This window comes from Dermochelys coriacea, chromosome 2 (genome assembly GCF_009764565.3).
Source record: "Dermochelys coriacea isolate rDerCor1 chromosome 2, rDerCor1.pri.v4, whole genome shotgun sequence".
In the NCBI taxonomy this organism is placed as follows: domain Eukaryota; kingdom Metazoa; phylum Chordata; order Testudines; family Dermochelyidae; genus Dermochelys; species Dermochelys coriacea.
The window spans coordinates 62,626,247-62,650,754 of record NC_050069.1 but is presented as its reverse complement, the minus strand read 5'-3'; the positions used below and the strand labels follow the sequence as shown (position 1 = coordinate 62,650,754).

At 40.8% G+C, this 24,508-nt stretch overlaps 1 protein-coding gene across 3 annotated transcripts in view; it reads left to right on the top strand.

Moving 5' to 3' along the window:
* The first annotated feature begins 268 nt into the window (after nt 1-268).
* LOC119851598 (serine/threonine-protein kinase Sgk3) overlaps nt 269-24,508 on the top strand; it is an 87,731-nt gene continuing 63,491 nt past the window's right edge. The window contains exon 1 of one of the 3 annotated variants that reach the window (XM_043507778.1): nt 269-692. The gene's annotated coding sequence lies outside the window, so the exon portion shown is untranslated. Of the gene's footprint in view, nt 693-1,394; nt 1,416-24,508 lie in introns of those variants that run through there. The other 2 variants (XM_038391680.2, XM_043507775.1) reach the window with 2 other exon arrangements.

Genomic DNA, 24,508 nt, shown 5'->3' with positions numbered 1-24,508 from the left:
AGCAGCCGTGTTAGTCTGTATTCGCAAAAAGAAAAGGAGGACTTGTGGCACCTTTAGAGACTAACAAATTTATTAGAGCATAAGCTTTCGTGAGCTACAGCTCACTTCACCGGATGCATTTGGCTTATTCGGAACAGCTTTGGCTCTCTCGGGTGGCGCGGCAGCCTGCAGTTGCCTCCAGGCCCGCTAGGGGCCGCGGCGCCCCGCTATGCTGCCCGCTCCCTGTGTCACATGAACCTCACATTTATTTCAGCGAGTCCTCAAATGACCCTCGCCGGCAGGGGGTGAGCGGGCGCCTCGGCCAAGCTGGTGACTGGCCTGTGGGTGAAGGCGCGTCAGGAGCCGGGGTTAGCAGCGGCTGGTGGGCTGAGGCAAGGCTCAGTGGTGGCTCGGCTCGGGGCGGCGGCGGGGAGACCAGTTAGGATCCCGCAGGCGGGGCTGGCCGCCTGCACCGGTGGGGGGCGCGGGGGCTGGCTGCGAGCGCTCCCGGGGGCATGTAAGCGCTCCGCGGCAGGAGCCCCGGGAGGGCAGCCCGGGCCGGCCGCGTGCGCGTCTGGCCGGCGGGGGCCCCGGGAGGAAGCTCCGCTGACACGTCAGGGAAGAAGCATTTAACCCCTGCAGCGGGCTCCAGGAAAAAGGAAGAGTCCGTGCAAAGTGGCGGAGGCTCGCTCAGCCCGGCGCCGGGCTCTGGGGTAGGTGCGGCCGCGGAGGAGCGGGGCTGGGGGCCGGGGCAGCGGCAGCGGCAGCTAGGGGGCTTGGGATCCCGCCGCACGTGGCCGCAGAACTGAAGCTGCGGGGACCCTCAGCTGCTGCTGGGGCTCTGCTCGGTGCGGCGCTAACCTGGGGAGACGCGGGCTCGTGTTTTTAACTTAGAAATAAGTAGGCTTTAAAAAAAAAAAAATCCCTGCCTCCCTCTTCCGCAGGAAGCCCGAGCTGCTCGGGTGCACATAACGCTCGCGTCGCGGGGCTCGGAACTTGCTCAGGGTTCCGGGAGGAAAAAGCGCTGTCTCGATTATTTAATCCTGGAAAGGGGCTATTGCGAGGAAGTTACCCGGTAGAAACGCCCTGTGCGGGCGCGTGGGAGGTATCCTGGCCTGTCACCAGCATTGGAAAGCGTGCGGCGGTACCTTGTGCTCAACTTCACATTTCTGGCTTTGAATTATTTCGAGGAGTTGTAGTGACTGGTCAGATCAGCTTGTCTTCAGGTTCCTCGCGTGTCTGCCCAGGTTCGTTACAAAAGAAATAACTTGATGGCTGAGTGGAGGGAATAACGAGGAGAAAATCTCAGGGTAAGATAATTTTTCTCCAGAGTATAAGCGTAAGGCTCTACCCTTCTGTGCTTACTCGTCAATGTCCTGTCTCTTTGGAACAGTTAATCTGTTTGTGTCTTTTAAAGGGGCACAGCTTTAGGAAAGGTAGGCTTTGTTTTGTTACCTGCACTTCTATTACAATTCTTTTGCAGTCTCTGCATGTACTTTAGTAACATTCTCCTGCAGTGTTTGTAATCTAAAGGCTGGTTTCAGAGTAGCAGCCGTGTTAGTCTGTATTCGCAAAAAGAAAAGGAGGACTTGTGGCACCTTAGCGACTAACAAATTTATTGGAGCATAAGCTTTCGTGAGCTACAGCTCACTTCATCGGATGCTGTAGCCCACGAAAGCTTATGCTCTAATAAATTTGTTAGTCTCTAGGTGCCACAAGTACTCCTTTTCTTTTTTTAATCTAAAGGCTGCAACACTTTTGCATGAGAGAAAGCTGATTAAAAGTGAAAGAGGAATGCAAAAAGTAAACTACAGTGAAAAGTAGAAATATGCTTCTAAAATCCATTCAGTTTTAATGAGGCAACAAAAGCATTTTTGTTTTAATTAATAACTTTTTAGTAAACCTGACACTTTCTTAAGGGCCTGATCCTATTCTTACAGCCAGTGAGTGTTCTGTCATTGATTTAAATATAAGGTGACTGCTATCAGTGATATGGGGTCTCTGTGGCCTTCCTGTGCTAGGTTGGAATGAAATCTTTCTAAAAGTTTATTATCAGGCTCAGTTTTACCTAACCCTTGTGTCTCAGAATAGTGAATTGAATTGCAATCAATAAAATGATTCACATAGTATGGTTAAAAAAAGAGACTCATTTTAAAAGGAGACTGTCAACTTTAACAAAACTCACCATCAGGAAAAAAAATCTATTTTTTCTTTTAAACAGTTTGTCCTGAATTGTTAAATCCCTTAACAATCTCTAAATAGTAGGACTGTGGACAAGAAACTTAATGGGAGTTAAAATTACACTAACCCAAATAAGTTAATGGCAGAAAAAATTCTGTTTCCTCTTTGCTTACTGTGTGCATTTGACAGCACTTTGGCCCCAAACTTGTAATCAGATCCATCTAGGCAGTCTTGCGCTCACATAGATTCAATGGCAGGATCAAGGTTTGTGTATGGAAGTTTCAGTTCCCCCTCCTCCTCTGTGTAGTCTGTTAGCAAGGGAGAAACTGAAAATATCTTTATAAAAAGATCTGATTACAAGAGTGGGGCCCAAGTGCTGTGAAATGCACAGAATAAACAAAGAGGAAAAATGGAGAAATTTTCTGCTCATTAACTTCTTTCAGTTAGTGTAATTTTAGCTGGTTTTTGTAATAATGATAGGTACACTTCAGGGACAGTAAACTTTCCTTCCCTCCCTCCAAACCAAGCTGACAGTTTCCCTTGCTCTCTTTAAGTTTGTTGACCTACTGTTTGTGTACCTCATTGGATCTTCGTCCCGTATGTCCAATGTTTAGCTTGGCCGGTTGGGAGGTTTTTGAGGTGTGAATTGCAACTGTAGACAACCCCAGTGTTATGATTCCACTACATGATCCTGAATAAATATTGGCACCTGGTGAAAGCAACAGACATTTTGGGAGGTAGTGACTAAATTCAGGGCAATTGAGAGAGACTAAGTAAGGCTTTCCTCAAAGCCTTAAGTGAATAGTGGCCCTTACCTTGCTTTCTTTACCTTCCCTCTGAAGGACACTAAGCAAGTTAATACAATATGGGGCTGTATTACCTTTTTTAGGTAACCACAGGGCTAGAGGGAGAAGGATTTGCATGCCTTTGACTCTCTACATCTCCTTATTTTCCCCCTCCCCACCCCGGAGATCTCTGCTGTGCCAGGTTGGGGAGGAGTGGAGACAAGACAGTACTACAGCGGTGGCTAAGCCTCCCTTCTGCACAGAAGGAGAGATCCACATCCAGGGCGTTCCTTTTTGTGCCAATGTGGTGGTAAACAATATTCATCTCAGAGACTTAGATTGTTCAGAAGTCAGATGTGGGGAGTGGTGCTACTCTTCCAAGCTCCACCTACAAAACAAGCCTCACTCACTGCTCATAGCAGATATGGCAGCTATTCAAAATATGAGGATCCCAGAATGTGCATAAGGTTCAGCTCCCCCTCAGTGGGGTCCAAATACATTTCTGGGCCCTGCTGAGCTTCTTATGCTTGGCTTTTCTTTGGTCCTTGACTGGACTCTGCTAAACTGCTTGGGTTTGACTCCTTGATTTTGGGGTGTATGTGGGAAAAGTGGGGGGTACTCACCCAAGCCCATTCCCTTGTGGAACCAAAATGACATGTCGCTCATAGACAGTGCAGATCCTTGTAGTAAAATTCTCGCTCTCCTTTCTTGCATGCTTTGATGAGCAGCTGAATAGCTAATCCTTTAAATGTCAACACTGTTATCGTTGGGCATCTGAGTTAGCCCCTAATGAGATGAATGAGGCTGTTCACCCATTTTCAAATGTTGCGAACAAAGGCAGACGTCACTTTATCGATTACACTTAGTTCAAGTTTTGAGGCTGTCTCAGCAACTATAACAGCTAGAGATTTATTTTTTAAAAATGAATCTTCGATTCTGGAGAACAGGGTGGATTTGATTTAAATCATGATTTAAATCACTAGTCAGGAAGACTTGATTTAATCATGGATTTCTACATATAAGTGCATTCTTGTTGGTTGTTATAACCATAATACATATTCTTCACAACTCAGAAATAGATGTAGGTTTCATTTTTAGAAGGTACACCCTATACATTAAGTGATTTATTTTGAAAACTTTTCAAATGAGTTTTACAGCTATATCAGAAAATGAATAATTGTTTGCTTATTTTAATTACCAAAGGTAATTGAAGCAGATATTTATGAAGTCATTGGGAGGTGAACTATCTCCAGTTCAATAGGTTAATCATTAATATTTGGAGGATTTCCTTGTTATGCTGTATTAGGAGGAGAACATCACCAGACAGACATTTTAAATTTTTATTTAACTAAAACAACAACATTATGTATTCAACAGCAAACATAATATTTTAACAAAACAAGCATATGAATTTTTGAATTTAGTTAAACATTCACGTTTTTTAAAATCAGGGTTTTTTTGTTTTTGTTAAAATTGTTTTTAACTAAAATAGTTAAATGAAATATTTATTTAAAAACAAAAATTAAATAGACTGTCAGCCAGGAAACTTAAAATATTGGCTTCCGCAGCTAACTCAGTAGTGTTCACCTTCATTTTACTATTTGTTCATAATCTGGAAAAGAAAAACAAGTGTTCCTGCTTTTTCAGGTCCCAAACCGTTTCTCAATTTGGAATGAATTAGTCTAAAGGAAGAAATATTCTTTCTACACTGGCAGAAGAAGCTACTGCTGTTAAAAGTGAGATTATCACTTCAACAGTCTTTGAATCCAAGTGCTGAAGTGACTTCCATTAGTTCACTGGTGTGACTTTCTTTAAAACATTATCAGCAAACATATTTTTCTTGAATGGTTCCTATTCCCAAGCTGGGTCTCTTTTACAGCCTGCTGCCATTATAGGTTTTCCCTTCTAGTGAGAGAATGGTATGGTAGATCTCAAGTCAATGAATGCTACACTCAGAAAGACCTCAAGACTTCTGGAATATGCTGCTCAAACAGTTTTTTCACTTTTGTTTCTACTGCCTGTCCCTGCTTTCTCACATCTAACTCCAGCCTTCTCCTTGTCCAGATCTATTCCGCTCCCAACAATCTTCTATTCACTGAACTTTTTGAAACTTTGCACTTTTAGAGAGAAGTAAGGGATTGACTCTGTATACACAAATTTGCAGAGGGACAATAGGGTTGAGGTCTGTTATTTCTCACCTTTGTATATTTATTGATTTATTTACTTAAAAACATTTTTGTTGTTAACAAGCATGTTATCTCTGGAGACACAAATCCACAGTTTGAGAACTGTAAAATTAAGCATCTCTGATGGTATCTTCTAGACTGAGTACTGAGTCCTATTGGGTAGGTAGAAAGATTAACCTAAATAATCTATACAGAAGCCCCTGGAGATTGGGTCCCTAATCCATGAACTACTGGAACTCAATTACAAAACTTTTCTTAAACATTACATGAATATATTGTCTCATACTATAGAATTAGAATTTATAATCCCTATTCCATGGTGAGTTATCTTTGAGCTATAATATATCTTAATTAAAACTATCTTTTAGATAGGTTTTTTCCTCAAAAGCATTTTATCAAAAAATCCAATTTAAATAAAATAAAATCCAATTATTTATTTTTTAAAATCATTGATTTTTATCCACCCTGCTGGAGAATAAGATGGCAACATGAAAGAGATATACCAGTGCATACTGGCTGAATCTGAGCCCTGATTTTTTTCCCTCAGAATATTGAAGAATCCCATCAGTAATCAAAAAAAGTCTATTGCATACCTTAGGTTTTTCCTAAACCATCTGTCATTGTGGTATGTAAATGATGTACAAAAATTAAAGGGAGAAACTAATATCTTAATAGTAACATTCTCACTTCCTAACCCTTGTTCTCTGAATATGTGATTTTTCAAAGGAGCCTAAATAAATTGGGTGCCCAAATACTACTGAACTGCTTTAGGTCCTGTGATGATCCCAGTCTGTGTATGTATTTGGGTAAAACAGTTTGACCGTCCACTGGCAAAATCTGCTGCAAGTTATTCACTAATAATCCATATTTTAAGGAGATAGTTTTAGGATGTGGGCACTTTAAAAGTACTGAATCTGTTCATTTTCAACTTGTTTAAAGTCAAACCACAGATCGGTGGATAATTTCAAGTGATGGTGTGTGTTAAAATAGTGGTGGAAATTAAAGTCAGTGAGTCCTGGCTTTTAATAGGCAGATTTTCTGTCCCATTGTAGGTAGCTAGTGTAACTATCAAAGCCAGCCTCCATAGTTAGTCTGACCTGGCAAAGAGTCTTTTAATAGCACAATTTTAACACAAGGAAGTAAAATATATTTGACTGAAAATACAAGGTATTGGTAAAATAAAATAGATGCCTGGTGACTCTTGTCTCCCTTAGGATCTAGGATTTTAAGACATGAATAATTTGTCATCTCTAATTTTATAATTCCAAAGCAGACTAATTGCAGGTTCGTGTTTAGTATCTTTGTCAGGGTTCCTTCCCCACTCTGAACTCTAGGGTACAGATATGGGGACCCTCATGAAAGGCCCCCTAAGCTTATTTTTATTAGCTTAGGTTAAAAACTTTCCCAAGGCACAAATTCTGCCTTGTCCTTGAACAATGCTGCCACCACCAAGTGATTTAGACAAAGAACCAGGGAAAGGACCACTTGCAGTCCTATTCCTCAAAAATATTCCCCCAAGTCCTACATGCCCTTTCCTGGGGAAGGCTTGAGAATAATATCCTCGCCAATTGGTACAGGTAAACACAGACCTGAACCCTTAGATCTTTAAAAACAATGAAAAATCAATCAAGTTCTTAAGAGAAGAATTGTATTTAAAGAAAAGGTAAAAGAATCACCTCTGTAAAATCAGGATGGTAAATACTTTACAGGGTAATCAGATTGAAAACACAGAGGATTCCCCTCTAGGCAAAACTTTAAAGTTACAAAAAAACGGGATAAACCTCCCTCTAGCAAAGGGACAACTCACAAGTTGAAAACAAAAGGTAATCTAACGCGCCTTGCCTTATTTACTTACTCTTTTTGTAATATCAGAGACTTGTACAGGATGGTTTATAGGAGAAAGAGTTTTTTGACCTGATGCTTCTCTTCTTTCCCCAGAGAACACAGCAACAAAGCCCCCCCCCCCCCCCCGATTTGAAAGTATCTTCTTTCCCCCATTGGTCCTTTTGGTCAGGTGCCAACCAGGTTATTTGAGCTTCTTAACCCCTTACAGGTAAGAAGGAATTCTAGGCTACCCTTAGCTATATGGTTATGATGATCATTTTAGAAGGGAACACCTCAAGCCTTATTTTCTGCTTATGCTAGTTTTAACATAGACCAGGGGTTCTCAAACTGGGGAATTGCAAGGTTATTACATGTGGGAGTTGTGAGCTGTCAGCCTCCACCCCCTAACTCCGCTTTGCTTCCAGAATTTATAATCATTTTAAATGTTTTTTTTAAAAGTGTTTTTAATTTGTAAGGGGGGGGTCTCACTCATAGGTTTGCAGTGTGAGGGATCACCAATACAAAAGTTTGAGAACCGCTGACATAGACCATGATCCTGCAATCAGATTCACATAGATGGCCCTTTACAGTGTGACTTGTCTAAATGAGCAGTTAATGCATGTCAAACTGGGGTGTAAATCTAGAGTGCTGTAGCGTCCTGTGCATGCCCAATTTGAGACACCATTACAGGAACCTGACTTTTCAGAGGGTAGAAGCTAAGCACTTTCTGAAAACCCAGGCCCTCTTAAGGTGTCTGAAGATGAACATCCAAAAACTGAAGCAGTGAAAATGATTAACTCTGGAAAATCTTGAGCACTGTGAATTTTGTTTATAGGCTAGTAGAACTGGCACCAATGATCTAAACAAACAATTTTTTGTGTAAGGTTACCTATCCTTAAATATTTAAAGTTATAGAGCATAATGATTTTTTCAGTTAAGCAGGCATACATAATTTTATTTTGTCTTGGTTTGTGAAAGTGACCTGCAAAGCAAAAACTCTTTGTGTCATAAAGAAGCAGTGAAGGGTTAAATAATATCCTAAAGCTTAATTTATTTTAAATAAGGTCCCATCAGCTCCTCACCTTTCCTAAGATCTTTCTTTGGAGAGTAATTAGATCACATGAGATTGTAACCTGCATAGTACCTCTCCCCATCTTAGACTAACTGATCGTCCACTTCCCACCACTCCTGGGGAATAGGAAAAGCTGCCACCCAGGTTTAGGGTGACCAGATAGTAAGTGTGAAAAATTTGAATGGGGTGGGGGGTAATAGGCATCTATATAAGAAAACCCCCCAAATATCAGGACTGTCCCTATAAAATCGGAACATCTGGTCACCCTACCCAGGTTACAGCCTGATAATATTAATGTCCTGCATGGTGAAAAGATCCTCTAATAGGGGGACCTGATAGTCCTGATATTTTAAATGTTTGTTTGTTTGTTTGTTTGTTTTTAAGCAGAAAAATATTTTTTTTCTTTTACTTTTTTTGGGGCGGTGACAGGGAAGATGAGAAAGGAATTGGAGTTTGGGTGAATTTGAATAAAGGAGCATTAAAGGATAAAATTGTGCCCCTTCTCCCCCACTCCCCTCCCACACTTTGGAGTTCCCCTTTGCAGTTTCAAACAATCCAACAGAACTATGTGCCTGGCCAAATTGTACTGGAAACTTTGCTGTTTCAAAAGTTGCATAATTTCTTGGAATATTGCATTCCTCTTGGAAAGGTGAAAGGGATATCAGAATCTGGTTCTCTGATGGGCCACCTAGGCTGATGCAAGCCTCTGCTAAGAAATGGGAGTGACACATCTCACTGTCCATGAGGCATACTGCATGCCACAGTGTTGCAGTCCTCTCTTCCACTGTATATAATCAATTTCAATTTTGTTGTGTTCTTCTTCTCTCACCTATTGTTCTGAAACAGTTGAATAACAGTATTTTTATCCAAATTATTAGCTGAAGAATGTTGGGTCTAACAGAGGTAAGACAGTTTCATGTAGATAGGAATAATCATGAAGTTACCAAGAATGTAAAACCCAATTGTTGGATTTTGGTTTTGCATATCAGATTTTACATCTGTAAATGGCTTCCTATAAGTTAAGTTAAAAATTTTCAAAGTATTCACTAATTTTTGTGTTCCCCTTGTGATGGAGTGTACAAATCCAACATGAGTCAGGAAAGGCTAATGGTGTGCTGGGGGGTTGTCAGCCTTGTCCTGTGACACCTGAAGTAAGCTTCATGCTTTGAGTGAGGAGCTAACAAGGGAGACTCAGTTCAGGGGCTGCCTGGCTGGGAGGGAGAAAAGACCTAGAGCTTTCCTTGTGGGGGAGAAGGCTGGCTGGGGCCATGAACCAGGGAAGATCAGTGCCTGTTGGGATTTCCCTGAAGAAGAAAGTTTGTTTGTTTGTTTGTGTTCATTTTTTAGTTTGGGTTTTGGGTATCCTGTAGGGGTGGAACTTCTGTGTGATCTAACCAGAGGGCTGAGTCACCTCAACCCAGAGGGTGTTGGAAGCTGGCTGGATCAGCTAAAAGGCCCAGAGAGAAACAGAGGAAGAGCCACTGATTCACTGAGCCGTGCCCTATTTTTGGGTGACCAACTTGTGTCCTCCTCCCTCGCCCTGATCTGCTGTCAGTGGACGCCTTGGTCTTTAGTATCTCTGAAAATTAGGCATTGGTGTCAGGTAGGCAAACAAAACTAGTGAATGCTTCTGAAAACTTGGCTATAAACAACCAAGGAGCCTCATAAGTACTGTTTACACCCCATGATTTTGTAATAATATTGCACTGAAATGTGCTTCTGGATTCAGAGAGGTGAACATACTAATGAATAACAGGTATTTAGGCCTAAATCCTCATCCTTTTGATCTCTCATGGCTTGTTTTCATTCTCTTCAAGCACAGGCATGCTGGACATAAATATCTGTCCTAATTCACTCTTAGTCTGCAGTAGTCAGACAGAGCTACAGTTGTATTCAGAGACTGTTGTTAGTGCTTCAGATGTAGTCTGTTTAGCTTCTTGGTATTACACATGTAGGGATCTGGGATCATAATCAAGCCCTTAATTATTTTTCTCTCTTTAGTAAATTAGGGACTGAACTTCCAGAAAACGAATGCTGTTACATAAATAGCTTCTGAAGCTTCCATTTTATGGTCTATGTTTTGTCTTAGATTTTTTTCTCTCTACATTAGCTGCTTAACATCTATATAACTTCTGTACTGTTTGCAGATGGGATTTAAAATTGCATTGCTTTTTTAAGGTAAGATTAAAGCATAGAAGTTTGGATCACTACCAAAACTACTTTAGAGGACAAAATGAGAGTGGTTCAGAAGAAAAAGCTAAATGACAAAAAATATACCAGAGCAGCTGACTGCCTGAAGATCAGTAATTCAAACATGTAAGGGGCTTGGTTTTTCTGCCACCTGGGTTGCAAACTAGTAAACTAGGAAAGGAACTAAAGTTAAAGGAAGGGGTAGCTAAAGAAAGAGAGGTAGTTGAGAGAAATATGTACGAGGTGTTCAAATGGAAACAACATGAGTTAGTCTCAAAAGGTGAGTTTTCTGTAATAAACTTAAATAACTGGATGGTACCATTTTATGGCAGGTGGGGTAAAAGTACTTTAAGAAATAAGGTACAGAGAGGTTAAGTGACTTACCCAAGGCCACATAGTGAGATACTGGCAGTCTAGAATCAAACTTGGGTCTCCTGACTCCCTTCCTTAATGCTAACTACAAAACACTGCAGTCTCACTAAAATATCATCAATTTTAAAAAATTGTTCATCTAATTTACTTTCACTGGTTAGGTTTTTGCATTTTACTCTCATATGAGCAATTAAATTAGAACCTCAAAGTGAAACTGACCAGACTAATTCAATACTACCATGTGACTTGGGTTCTCAGGACACCAGAGAAATATTTGAACATTTAATATTTAAAAGTTTAAATGTAGAAAAACAATTAATCAAAACACTTCTCAACATATAGGGTTTTACAGAGCCTAGATTTGGCCCTAAACGACTTCCTCCTGCAGCTCTTCTGTGTTCAGAGTTCCCATTGAAAACTGATGGGAGTTCTATGCACAAGGGATTGCAAAATCAGACTGTGATAGTGTCCCTTTAAGGTGCATTGTGCCACTATAATACTTATAATAGCAATGAAGAAAATGGTACATAATATAGACTCATATGAATAACTTTGGCTAATTAACTAATCAGTTTACAAATGTCTTATATAAAGGCTTTATGTGTAGAAAGAAAACGGTATTCTAGCAATAATGATATCCTACATCTCAAGTGTTTATACCAAATGTATGTAGAAGAAAAATGAAAGGAGATTAAAATTTTCAGAGAAGTTGGTGGGGTGGTGGTGGTTCTCATGTTAGCTGGTATGCTGTGTGCTAGATGAATAGGATTCTTTATAGAATTATCTAAAGCCAGGCATTGATTTATTTGAAAACAAAGAGTTCTTTAAAGCAAAGTTTAGGCTGGCATTGCCATGAATCCTAGAATTATTCTATGTTTTAAATGAGAGAACAGTGATGTACTTGTACTTACATTTAGTACTGCAGAGAACTGCTCACTAGAGAGAGATTCAAACTCTGAGCAAGTCTTTCTAAATTCACTTCCAAAATTTTCAAGTCTACCTACCTATTGTGAGAAGAGTAATGAAAAGCAAGCCTGAAAGATGCTAGAAATTGTACTAATCCCACAGTAACTTTTATTTCTGAATAAAATTTGAGGCTAGACAAAAAAGGAGTGAACTTGAGATCCCCTGGCCTAAATCAACTAAAACTCATTCTCTGTGCGACCACTATTTGAATGCTAGGTTACATGTAAAACTTTAGACCCACAACTACTGGTTGAATATAAACTATAAAAGCCAGATAGAATCTCTATCCTTAAATTGAAGTGCACCCTTTGTTCTTGGCTATAGCCATTTATATATTTCGGCTCATATTATGTAATATAGTCTGAGGCCTCCAGATAGGAGACCCCATGAGCTACACTACATAAGTGGAGCTGAAGTTAGGAACTGCCTTATCTGGATTTTTGGGATGTGTCAAAATAGGGGTAAGGTTTGTAGGGTGAGATGTCTTTGTGTGTGTGTGTTTTACTATAACACAGCTGTATGTGCAATCTTTCTGACTTTTTAAAGTTCCAGATTAACAAATATGTAACAATATTTTAAAACTTTATTTAAAACAAATGTAGCTGTTGTATGATGATTGTGCGTCGTGAGGATTTGTTGTGGAAGCATATATTAAGGACCTCTTTAAACTGATCATCCAGATCAGTTCTAGGCCTAATAGTGAGATTCACGTGGGAAGGGAGGGAGGACCTAGAGAAGGCTGAGTCAGTTCCAGAAACACAGCTAGCTTATCAGTATACATGTTTCTTCCCATAATGTTGTAGCTGACTTCTTTAAAAACCTATATATTATCTAATAGGCCCAAGTAATGGCAGCCTTTTGTGTAAACTAACTGGAAATATCAATATGTAGACTAATACAATCAATGTCTAGTACACAATACATTTCAGAGGTTGGTTCTAGTTGCTGATCCACATACCACTTTCCTACCATGCCACCACCTCTGTCCTCTCTTGCCTACTTCTTGTCTGCCACCACCAGTTCATTCTAAATGGAAAATGTAACTCTATCTATAAACATTTAATTTAAAAAAGCCTTCTACATCTTCTGTGGAGGTGTGTGTGTCTAAATAAAGCTTCTCTATGGGTTCCTCTCATCCTATCTCTTCTTTAATATACTGCTTGTCTTTTTGTCTAACTTTTGGATCATAAACTATTCACAGCAGGGCCCACATCTTTGTGAGGCACCGAGTATATTTCTTGGCACCAGGCAAATAATAATACATCATTCCTCAAAATGCTGTGCTAGGCCTGATATGCCAATTTAGGCAGCTAGTCAGCACTTGCACTCCCACCGTTAGTACTGGTGGATCTACCCCAGTAGGAGATTCATCCAAAACAATGTGTAGATACCTACTTTATTATTGTAGGCATATTCTCAGGAGTAATTTTGCTATGTCTTACTACAAGTTGATGTAATCTGTAACAACCATAGAGGAACATGAGTTACAGTGTTTGGACACAGCTTCCAGATTTTTCCAAAGCCAAGGTGTACTGAGCTCTGGAGTTTTGGTTCAGACCTATCTCCAATGCTTGTGACTGTATAAAAAGGCAAAAGAGTTACAAAAGCACCTTATTAGAATAAACTGTTCAGTGATTTAGGTGGACCTTAGCAATTAACTTAAGTACTTCACACTGCTCCTGTTCAAAAGAGAACACTGTGCTGCATTCCTATACCAAAAGCAAACTAACCTCTTCTAAGTTCAGCCTGAAGAAAGGTGATGACACTGAAGCTGTTGTTTGAATCCAGAATAAGTCAAGCGTACAATATGAGGATTTTTTTAACTTTCTCTGGGAAGTCAGTACCCGCCACATTCCCCTTTGAATTAAAGCTGTTACAAATGCCACCTTCCTAAAAGGGGGCTGGTTGTCTTGAGTTGACTCCAACAAACTGGAATTGGAAAAAACATTCATAATGAAAAGATAAATTTTCAAAATTTCTTCCACCAAAAACTTCCACTTTGAAGATCTTTCTAAATAGTCATAAAATGTTTTAAGGCAATTCCCCATTTAAAACAAATGACAAAAACCAAACAAACATTGAAGTAGTAGCATAATGTCCATGTTATGTCTCTGGAGTAGAATCTAGGAACCCAGGCAAGGGGTGCAATAGCTACATTTAGACAAAAGTAACAAAGAAGATTGTCCCTGCCCCACGGAGCTTCTCGGGCTACTTGAAAGGCAGGATGCAACATAGATAAAACAAACTGGATGGGGACAAGTTGGGAGGATGAGGTAACAATAAAAGTGTAGCAGAAGTCCATGTCTCTTGACTTCCTACTGTGTATAATTTAACTTGATCTTATTGTTTGGGGTGACTGTGTGTGTGTGTGTGTGTGTGTGTGTGTGTGTATAGATGAGAAAAATGTTTGTTTAAGGTTGCAGGTAGTTCATGTTCATCTGACTTGTTTAGGATCATTAGAGATGGCAATGACCTCTCCAATCAAGACTTTCCCTGCCATGAGGGCATGATCCAGTTGACTGATCAAGGAAGTATCCAGCACAAAACAATATCTTTAAAGAGCAGTGACCAGAATTCTGCCAGTTTTTGGTACTTTCTGTCAAAATGCCTCTTTGAGGTAGTCTGGAAAGTAAAACATAATGAGAAATCATTTATTTACGTTTACACGGATTAACTTGTCTCCTAATGAAACAAGACTTTACTGTGGGTTTAACTTGAAATGTATTTTCAAATAAGTTATTCTAGGCTGATAAAATGTTTACTGTGTAAATAGATGCACATTCACTGTTAACCAACCATACGTAGGCAGTCTCTAAGCCTGTGTCTACACTACAAGCTGGGGGGTGTGATTACCTTGCTCATGTACATGTACTCATGCTAGCACAAGTATAAATAGCAGGGTAGCCACAGTAGCACAGGTAGTGGCAGTGCAGGTACGGCTTAGTTAGGCTGAGTACATACCCACTGGTTTCAGGCAGGTTTGCTTCTGCTGCTATCATGGCTACACTGCTGCTTTATACTTGTGCTAGCTCAAGTATGTGTATGCAAGTTGAAGAATCACAGCCCTAGCTCATACTGAAGATGTAGAATAAATTTGGTGACCATGCAGGCACACTTGCTGTGATATTACCCCTCAGCCATAGATCAACTGTGGTAGTTCTCTATTCTTGCTCTTCTATATCAGAGCAAGAGTAGGCTAGCCAAAAGTGATGAGGCATCACTGCAGGAGGTTAGCACTGTGGTGCTTTTAATGGAAGTGGCAGGCTAGGTTCCTTGCTTGGAACAAAATACTTGGTTTTAAACTTTTTGATTGGTGTGAGTGAGCAGCGGCTTGTCTTTACTTAACATGGGATTGTGATTGTAACACTGACCTAGGACTTGTGTGGCCTGGGATCTATTCCCAGCTCTGCTGCAAACTTCCTGTGTGACTTGGTTCAAATCACTTAGAGCTCCTAGGGTAGACATAGGCTACAGCAGCACAGCTGCAGCTGTGCTGCTGTAGTGCCATAGACAGGACACTTCCTACAGTGACAGAAGGGGGTTTTCCATTGCTGTAGTTCAGGGATCTCCAACTCAGATCACTACGAGGGCCACATGAGGACTAGTGCATTGGCCTGAGAGCCGCATCACTGACACCTTTTCATACAAAGATACAAAAGCCCCCCTCCGGCCCCAGGAATGCCCCCACTCCACCCCTTCCATGAGGCCCTGCCTCTTCCTACCCCTTCCCCAAAGTCCCTGTCCCAACTCTGCCCCCTCCCTGCCCCTATTCCAACTCCTTCCCCAAATCCCTGCCCCGGCCCCGCCTCTTCTCCGCCTCCTCCCCTGAGCGCACTGCGTCCCCACTTGTCCCTGCTCCCTCCTGGAAAGTCTTAAGTGTTGCCAAACAGCTGTTTGGTGGTGTGAAGCGCTGGGAGGTAGGAGGAGGAACGGGAATTGGAGTGCTCGGGGGGGCGGACCCCTCAGACGGGGGCGGGGAGCTATGGCGGGCCGCAGGAAATAACTCCACGGGCCGCATGTTTGAGACCCCTGCTGTAGTTAATCCACCTCTCCAAGCAACAGTAGCTAGGTCAACAGAACTAGAAGAGTCTGCATGCGGGGAGATACATGACTGGGGTGTGTGAATTTTTCACATTCCTGAACAATGTAGCTAGGTCAATCTAAATGTAAAGTGTCGATCAGGCCTTAGTCTCTCTGTGTTTCACCTCCTTAATCTATAAAAGGAAGATAATAATTCTTCCTTTGTCTGATTTGTTTATCTAAATTGAATGCTCTTTAGGGCAGGGATTCTCTTGCTATGTTTCTCTACGGTGCCTAATGGGAGGGGCTCTGATCTTAGTTGAAGTCTCTAGTAGCTATTATAATTAATAAATAATAAACTCTTCTTCAGTCCTGACTTTCAAACACACTGTATTCTACTGCTGAAGCACAAGAAATTGCTAATTAAGCTTTCAGAGTACTTTTAATTCCTGCCACACCAATTACTCCTAATGCTCTTCAACAAAGATTAGACCTTGTTTTATTCACTGGCCATAATTCCCCCTAGCATATAATAGCCTGTTATTCTTCTGAAATCTGACTGGTTCTACAGCTGTATTCTCCACCAGGACTCGCTTATTAATAGGGCCCTACCAAATTCACAGCCATGAAAAATGTGTCACAGCCATGAAAAATGCGTCACAGACCCTGAAATTTGGTGTGTGTCTTCCTCTCCCCCCCCCCCAATGAAATCTGGTCTTTTTTTTGTGCTTTTACACATATTATACAGATTTCATGGGGGGAAAGACCAACATTTATCACATTGGGGGTCCTGACTCAAAAGGGAGTTGTGGGGGGGGCACAAGTTTATTTTAGGGGGGCTGCAGTATTGCCACCCATACTTCTGCACTGCCTTCAGGGCTGAACAGCTGGAGAGAGAAGCTGTTGGCCGAGCACCCAGCTCTGAAGGCAGCACTCCACCAGCAGCAGCGCAGAAGTAAGGGTGGCGATACCATACCATCCTACTCTTACTTCTGCACTGCTGCTGGCAGCGGCTCTGATTTCAGAGCTGGGCTCCTGGCCAGCAGCCACGCTCTCCAGCTGCCCAGCTCTGAAGGCACCACCACTGTCGGCAGCAGTGCAGAAGTAAAGGTAGCAGTACTGTGACCCCATTACAGTAACCTTCTGACCTCCCCCTGCACGACTGCCTTTTGGATCAGGACCCCTACAATTACAACACCATGAAATTTCAGATTTAAATAGCTGAAATCATGAAATTTATTTATTTATTTATTTAAAATCTTCTGACCGTGCAATTGACCAAAATGGCAGTGAATTTGGTAAGGCCCTACTTATTAAATGTGAAGCAGGCACCACTGATGCATCCAGAAAGATCAGTTTTGTCAATGAACATCACAAGTTTTGGCAGGATATAGGATTCTGTTTCTGCATTCTCTTCAGTAAATGACTGTTTGCCTTCTCACATTCAAGTCTCGGCAGATTGAAATTCTTCAATTGTATTTGAAATCTCTTTCCTAGATGCTGCATGACTTTCTTATTTCTCTCAATTACTCATTATTGTCATCCTCTCTTTGTAGACTGAGACCTTTTGCTATACAAGGATTCTTTCAAAAGGAGCTCACTTTCTTTTGTACAAAAAGAAAAGGGGTACTTGTGGCACCTTAGAGACTAACAAATTTATTTAAGCATAAGTCTCTAAGGTGCCACAAGTACCCCTTTTCTTTTTGCAAATACAGACTAACATGGCTGCTACTCTGAAACCTTTGTTTTGTACAGGATCCAGATTTTCCTATGAACCAGAAGAATGTTTCTGATTATGGGCTGTCCTCCCATTACCTTCTCCTCCCTCTACAGAAACACCCCCCCCACACACACACACACGCACCAAAAACTTTATTCCTTACAAAAAATGTGGGTCAGTGACCATTTTATAGCAACGAGTTTTCACCTCCAAAATGATCCATAAACTTTGTTGAATAGGCCTCATTTCTGTCCAAGATTATATCCTGCTATAGATACTGTGTTAACTATGAAAGCAATGGTTGAGTTCAGCACCCTAGTTGATCCCATCAGCACTTTTTAGATCAAATTCAAGATGAAATAAAATTAAGTCATATTTAACATGTTGAACAGAAGCCCTCATGAGTAGAGATCAGTTGAAGTAGTGTTTTGGTCTGGTCACTATCCTTCAGCCTCCTATCCTGCTTTTTAATAGGCATCTCTATAGGATAATGGAGTGATACTAGTCATTCCATAGTTAAGGCTGCAGCTGAGTGAGTTACACGCCTGAATTTATTTTATTTTTTTTAAGTGACTGCCTCCAAAATCCACACATTTAATTTTAAATTTGACAAAAGTGTACCATTGAAGCCTAATAATTATACTGTAAACTTCACACTAAAAAGACTATCATCAGGCAGTCTACACTTTTTTTTTTTTTTTTTTTTTTTGGGTAGCATATGCGCAGGGTAGGAGAAAGGATTGGGTTGGGAAGAGAATGGGGCAGAGGCCTTGGGGGGAGGGATGGAATGGGGACGAGGTCTGGGGCAGAGCCGGAGGTCGAGCACCCCCCAGCACATTGGAAAGTCAGCACCTGTATACTGCCCCAATCTTGGGGTCCCTAGACGCACTCTCAGGACACAGACCACCTATCTGGGACCTTTCTCTGAATGTTGGAACATACAGTCCAGCTGCCTAGCCTCTCCGGTTGCAGCACTGACTCCTTAAGCTCCCCAGTACTTAAACACACCCCTCTCCCAGAACTCCACCCCAAAGGTGTGAAGCTTCTGGCTTATAGTTTAACTCTCTCAGAGGCATGCAAAGGTTTTGAAGCAGTGAGACGGTACAAAGTGTATGCATACTAATATCTTTATGCTCTTTTATCCTTAATCATGTACAGCACAGTACAGATCATACAAAACAATAAAATACGCTAAACACCATGTCCCTCACTCACTCACTCTTCCTTAGGGAGACCTTAGGGACCATCTGTGTTCCAGTAGGCAGGGTCCTCTGCCCCCTTGCCTACCCTGCCCTTGCCTCATCTTACAAATTGGCTCTCCCCTCAGTGGTCCCTTTATAGATTCCTGCTGGGGTCATCTGCTTCTTATGTTTTCCTGGTAATTTTCCCTTTCTCTCAAACCCTCCTTCTTTCAGACAAGTGGAGGAAATGTCCTTCCAACCAGAGCAAAGCCATTGTCCCAAGTGTTTCTCTTTTGAATAAGAGAGAGACAAGATATGTGAGGAAATATCTTTTATTGTACCAACTTCTGTTGGTGGAAGGTACAAACTTATCACTGAGTGCTGATCACTCACTATTGTCTCTGACCTGGCAGAGATGTAACACAACCCTGCTAACTCTTAGTGGATCCAAAACAGCGTTCTGTGACACGGTAATTTCATTAATCAATTTAATAAAATCATCCACAGTTCAGAAGTCGTATAGACAAGACCCGCAAATCATCACATTGTTTTTCTATATGTGAGCACTGTGCATCACTCTTACCACCTCTTTATTTCTCAGTATTTAAGTGTTCGTTGTTTGACCCAAAGTTAAAGGAACCATTTTTGTATGAGCCAAAAGGGAGTGTTTGTACTTTCTGACCTTATTTTTTTTAAGTTTCAAAGATGACTGTAAACTAGCCCAGGTTAAAAGAGGTGCTATGCATAAGTGGCTATCTTAACCTGGAGGAAGCTGGGTACTTCTCAAGCGGGCGTTAACACACAAGAATTGGTTGTTTGGAAAAGAGTAGTGAGGGGCAGGTGTGAGGGGGGAGAGAAAGGTATTGTGGAAGGATTCAGAAGGTGGGAATGAACTGAGGGTATGTCTATACTACAAGTGCTACAGCTATGCTGCTATAGTGTAGACAGTTACTATGGTGATGGAAAGGGGTTCGATTCCCCTTCTCGCGAAGAGATGTAGCTAAATTGACAGACACTAGGTCGATGGAAGAAGTCTATCTGGGGCTTATGTTGGCTTAACTACATCTCTTGGGATGAATTTTTCACGGCCCTGAGTGATGCAGCTAGGTCAACCTTAATTTTAGGTGTAGGCCACACCTGGGGGGTGGACAGGACATTTCGGAGAAGGAGAGGAAATTTATAATGGTTATAGGTTAACTTGTTCATGCTCATCCCGTCCTAATTCCAAACTCCAGCTGTTGGGATATGAATCCTTTGGCTGCGTCCAACTTGACACCCACCCCAGTTTTCCTCTGGGAGTTAGCAAAGGTGAGAACACTAGTGCAAACACAGACACCCTGCATTTTAATCACTATGTTGTGTAAATATGCAATAGTGGGAAATTTTAATTTAGTCTAATGTAGACCTAGGAGAACCTTGCCTGTGTCTTGTTTAATTTCACCATCGAAATGACTAACTTTGTTCTGACATGGCTATTTCATAGGGATCTTGCAGAGCTTTTTATATGCATGAAATGTCTTGGCTTGCCAGTTAGTTGCTTTAGAAATCTGGCAGTAATTAAACCCATTGCTGGAGGAAAAAATAGACACTTTAATAGTGCTACTTTAATAGGATTTGAACCCGCAGCATTTTAAATGTGAAGCAGATATACTTTCCAGTAGGTTACACAATCTTTGGTTAATGACCTGTATTTCTCTGGACATTCCACAGGCCACTGGAGAGCTCCCATATTGTCCAATTAATCCAATAAGGATATATTAATAAAATGCAAACAATGGCTAGTTCAGTTTTTCAGTTTATAAGATCTAAAATGCAATATGCAAAATTAATGAAAATCAGACATACTATTGTTTTTTGAAAAAATGTTTAAATATTTTTATAATGCTGAGAATGTTTGGATTATAAATTTTGAAAAGTGATCAATTTGACACAGACAAGATTGCTTTGCAGTTATGAAGCACTGAAATGTTTGTGGAAAAAAACAACCAACTAAAACAAAACCATAAGAACAGTTTCTTTATCACATACAAAAATTGCTTTTATTCTTCATCTATTTTTGAAGAAAATTCTAGCTGGAATATAGAAAAATTCTTATTCTCACTACTTATTGAAGGAAAACTGACTAGCTTGTCTGATTTGCATGCAGCAGGATCTTGAGATGAACCAGGGATTTGACAAATTGACTTGAATGCTGACTGTAGGAAGGTATAATAAGGTTAAATGATCATGCTAAAAAAAAATCCATTAATCTTCAGTCTCTCTTTAAAATTATTTGTATGCATTTACATCAGACCTAAAAGTAGATGAAAGAGAAATTTTGTGATACAATATTTGGAAACAGGACAAGTGTTGTTGACTGAAGCAACCTGCAGTATATTCCTATCCCTCCAACAACAACAACAACAAAAAAAAAGTATGTGAGCACTACTTTGTTTCTTGGAATTGCATGTCAGTTATGAAACACAAACTTCTGTCAAAACAATGGCCATTAACACACATCCACATGTAATGTACTGAGTTTCTTTGTGTCCCACTTGCTGAAAATTCCATAATAAAGCATTGGACAACAAAATTGGAATTATTGAATTCATAGTGGTGTTTAACTATTGAGTTATCACTTTGTAGACTATGGAATATATACTGTACAAGAAATAATTAATGTCAGTGGAAACATGCTAATTTTTTATATTAAAAAATAAAAATATAGCTATGTAACAAAAGGAAAAAAGCGATATGTTAAAACCAATGTCAGTTTTCTTGTTTATATGATCACCAAGGACATTGGGGACTGCCTGACTTCTCCATGTCCGATCACCTCATTTCTTTCACTTATCCCCTCCTTGTCTCAAAGATCCTGCATCATATCTGTCTCTGTTTTGGTTTAGGAGGACTGTATGGAGATATCTTTATAAACCTGTCTCTGAAATTCCTTAAAATGTAATTATGATGGTCACCATTTTGGCCAGCACCAGGGATTGACCCAGGACCTTCCAGAGCTAAATGCAAGTCTCTACCACTTCAGTTAAAAAGCCAGGCTCTGAAGCTGAGAGGTAGTACACTTACATCCTGCATGGACTGGACACAAAGGATAATATGCACTGACCATTAAATTATATAATTATGGTCGGGAAAGTGCTTAAAGTATAAAAACCTAAAAATGGTGCCGTCTTACTCAAAAGATTAGCTCCCCGTCATCAGAGACATAGTTGCTTGCTTTTGTGATAGATTTTTTTTTTTTAATCATTACTGTTTACTCCCATTAGGTGTATGGACTCTGCAGAGCTATGGGAGAATGAGCTGGATTCTCTTTTGGTTTGAACAGTTCAGCTAAATTGCTAATAGAGTTACAATTACACATGTGTTTGCTGCTGGTGATACCAGAACACAGTGTGACTATCTCAGATTCCAGGCTGGATTTGCAGATGTGATCGCTGGGGTGGGGAAAGGGGAGCTTTTGTAATGGAGCAAATTTGATATTAAGATCATTGATAAACTTGGGACTTCACAGTTCCTTTCTTTGGTAGAGCTATGCATTAGCTGGCGACCACAAAACAATTCCTTCTCTCCAGAGGCTAAGCACACTGCTACTACACGCCAAGACCCTAGTAGCCCAGGGAAGGAGAAACCTGGACTGATAAGCAACTCCAGATCTCTCACCCTGTAGTGAGTGTACTATAGACACCAATGCACCACAGGTTTGTTGGTAGGCACAGTATCTGTGCAAATGATGCACAATAAGATCTGTTCATTTACTTTGAAAATATACACAGTGGGTGGTTGTTTTTTCTTCTAAGGGAAGGGAGAACCACACATTTCCTCTGCATTGAGGCCTGGTAGTCATTTTGGGTGGGCTTTCCTTGCATAACATAAAACAGCAACATGAAAAGGTGTGTGTTTTATCCAGTCCAGTTCTGTTAAAATGATAATACAGCTGAAATCTTGGGAGTAAAGTTCATAACATTCTGAACAGAAGTTTGAAGTATTTACTTTAACAGCAAAGTCTAATTGAACAAGCTCTTTGAACATATGTTCGACCTGAGAAGACCTAGCTTTGTTCAGCCCTGTTCAGATCTTGTTCATACTGAGTTAGTGTGTTTTATAAACTAGAAGAGAGAATCTTTCAGTTAAGAATGAATTGTAGATCGTATTCCAAAGTCAAGGTAATACATTGGCATAGCAGGACGTTTCTGTTTATAATGGCTTTTGGCTCCGAATTTCATGGTAATTATTTAATAATTACTGCAGTACGTGTGTGTTTACTGACCTAGTATAAATGAGGGTCCACCGCTCCACTGAGATCTCAACTCACTTGTATCAGTAGTGGCTTTTTATGCCCATGTTGTCTAGATGTAAATTAGCACTGCCTTTTACCTGTGTAGTGAATCAGGCTCAGTGTATTGTACAAAATGTTCGGTTTTTGTATAGCTTATTCAAGCATTTTTCTTTATAGCTAAAATAAAATCTGATTTTTGTTTTGCGATGTGTATACATACCACTTGCCCATCTATGTAGAGCCTATAAAAGGTGTTTTAACGCTTCTTTTTGTATAAAATGTCTTGGGCCTGATTATCTTCTGCCTGGAACCCTGTGTAGTACTTCATACTTGAGCAAAGAAGGTATAAGATGCTACCAACAATGCTAGGGTGACCATAATTCCTAAAGCAAAAATGGGGCAGCACCGGGGCTTTCCCCAGCCACCTTCCCCCCCCCCCCCCCGCGCCCCAACCACAGGGCTCATCAGAACTGCCAACCCCCCTGGGCTGGGCTGACATCCCCCCCGAGCCCCATACCAGCATGGCCGGGGCTGGGGCTGAGCACCTGTGCCCCGGGCTGCCTGTGGCTGGGGCTGACACCCCCACCCCCGAGCTCCGCACCAAATGGAGCTGGGGCTGACCCTCCCCAACTCCGTGCCATCTGCAGCTGGGACTGAGCCCTGTGCAGCCTGGGGTTGAGGCTGATTCCCCAACCCCAAAGCCTGTCACCTCACATTGCCGCCCCCCCAACATTCCTCTGCACCCCCACCCCGAGGGGGCGGACCTGGCTTTTTTGGTAAATTGGACATTTGTTTGTTTGATCAGTTGGCAAGAGCAAATGGGACAAATGCCCGTTTTTTGTCAAAAAAAAAAAAAAGTCAGGATGGCTGGGAAAGAGCTTAAAAAGGGGACTGCCCCAGACAAAATGGGACGTATGGTCACCCTAAACAACTTTGACATTCAGATTATATGGGTGTAAATGAATATGTAAGGTGCAAGGCAGGGAAGAACTGGGCTCATTGTTTCTAATGCTCCTATATAACCAAATGCTCCTGTATCATTGAAATGAAAATGGGAGGATGCACTGAAAGACTGGCTATTTACCAGCAATGAGCTTCGTGCAACACTGCTTCTATTCTCTTGTGTCAGCATCCACTATAAACACCTTTTTTTAACAGGTCATATTAGAACCTAATCTTAATACTTTAGTTTCCACGAATTTAAAAAAAAAAAAGACCGCTGATCTGTCTCACGCACTATAAACATGTGTGTATCTAAAAAAAACAACCCCACATGCTGACAATTACATTTAAACAGTATCCTAAAAAGGTTTGATTATTGCAGTAAAACAGGTGTTAAAGTGAGAAAATACATTAAGGTACATATGTTTAAATGCAAAATATGACTAACCAACATCTCACTGTTGACAATCTGGGATATTTTTGTCTTGCAGTCACATCATACTTACAGGCAATTAATGCCAAAAACTCAGATCCATATCAAACTACTGGAAAGGTCCTCAATTATAACATGTGAGAGATGCAAAAGCTAAAACAGCTTCCCTAAATAAGTGTACAAAAATGTACCGAGGTTTTGCATAAATATTGCAAAATCAAGGAACTGGAACAATTGCATAACAAGAAATGGAAGCCACATAAGCTATTGTTCTCATTTAACTTTTTAATGTATGAAAATCAAGACCTAGTTAATGCTTTTGATAGAAAATTGTTTTCTTCTCTCTCTAGCTTTTTTTTTCCAAATTTTAATTTGAATAAAATA